This window comes from Quercus suber, unplaced genomic scaffold (genome assembly GCF_002906115.3).
Source record: "Quercus suber isolate HL8 unplaced genomic scaffold, Cork oak 2.0 scaffold_537, whole genome shotgun sequence".
In the NCBI taxonomy this organism is placed as follows: Eukaryota; Viridiplantae; Streptophyta; class Magnoliopsida; order Fagales; family Fagaceae; genus Quercus; species Quercus suber.
The window spans coordinates 540,536-541,905 of NW_027069985.1; the positions used below are offsets into that span (position 1 = coordinate 540,536).

The following is a 1,370-nucleotide window of genomic DNA, read 5'->3' on the forward strand; positions in this document are numbered from 1 at the left end:
CCCCCTCTCTGAATCTGATGATCATGGCCACAGAAATTTAAAATGTAGGTTTGTTATTGAAAAGTTCAAAGAAATGGGTCTTGATGCTCTCTCTATTCCCCAAAAATGTTAGGCCTTGAAGGGGATTTTCTTCTTCAATAAATGGGTTCTCATACAAGCAAAATTTAAAGCCTGATTCATTGTTCCTGACATCTAAGAACCATGGATACAAGCTTGGCTGCAGTATAAGACTGTCAAGGCTGCAATATAAGCTTCTGCATTAACATTCATCATGCTCTAGATTCTGCACCCTTGGATTTCTTTTTTGAAGGTTCCCCAACTGCAGCAATATAGGCTTCAGTTTCAATATTCTCAACCGATTTTTGCTTCCCAAACTCCTCTGCCTTTTTTTGTAGAATAACCAGTCCAAGCAATTACATTAAAATAGAAAAGTCCTAGAAGTAAGACAAGCCAAGTCTCATGGTATCATGATCCTATATACATCCAGAGACATGGCCATGGTTGCCATATCTTTATTATCACCCTCAGATTTTGTATCCATCTTTCTTGGTTCCTGAGATTTGTCAAATCAAAATTGATAAAAAGTCATTGGGATATAAAATTAAGTAAAGAGTTAGTCTCAAAATGTCAATAAAATGGTAACAATTTTTAATACATTTGAAGTAGTGGAGAAGGGATTCAAACCCTAGATTTCTCTGTTGGAAACACCAAGAGGAGCCATTTGACCTAAAGTTCATCAGCGCTAGAATGAAGACGATTGAGTATAAAGTGCCTTAGAATACAACCTCTGGGGGAATAAATGCAGCTTCTCCTTTTCTTTTGTTTTCTGTGGTTTTCTCTGTCTGCTTCTCCTGTTTCTCTTGCCACTTCTTTGATGATTTCTTTTTCAGAGACATGATGAATTCTTCATTTGCCAATTGTTCATCAATCTGAAAATACCATAAATCATTATTTTTGACAAGTAATGGTGAAAAATATTAATAAAAATTGGCACACAATGTTCTATCTAAATACCATAGAAGGGAATCACATGAGGATCAAAACTCACCTTGCTAGGTTGTTGTGGAGGAGGGAAAGGTGTATATGTTTTCTTCTCTTTTAGTCTTAACTTTTTGTTTGACATTTTTCCTGAGTAAAAGTTATTAGGGAAATTTAAAATAGAGGAAATATTAAGGACAGAAGAAACTGCAAGAAATTGATTATATATATAATATATACAACAAAAAATGTAGTAGATGAAGTACTTCTTGAATTTCGGAAGAAACCTATCCCAGTTTTCGCGTGCAAGTGCTAGATCCTTTTCAAGTTCCTTTTTCATCATAAGAACCTAATCAGGAAGGGGGGAGGGGGGGAGGGGAGGGATATAAACA

The 1,370-nt window shown here is 35.6% G+C and overlaps 1 long non-coding RNA gene across 1 annotated transcript; it reads right to left on the reverse strand.

Moving 5' to 3' along the window:
* Positions 1-6: 6 nt before the first annotated feature.
* On the reverse strand, positions 7-1,329 carry LOC112000794 (uncharacterized). The gene is made up of 4 exons (XR_010625147.1): positions 1,245-1,329; positions 1,049-1,128; positions 656-929; positions 7-553 (listed from the first exon to the last, which is right to left on the reverse strand). It is a non-coding gene; the product is annotated as an uncharacterized LOC112000794 (long non-coding RNA).
* Between the last annotated feature and the right edge of the window lie 41 nt (positions 1,330-1,370).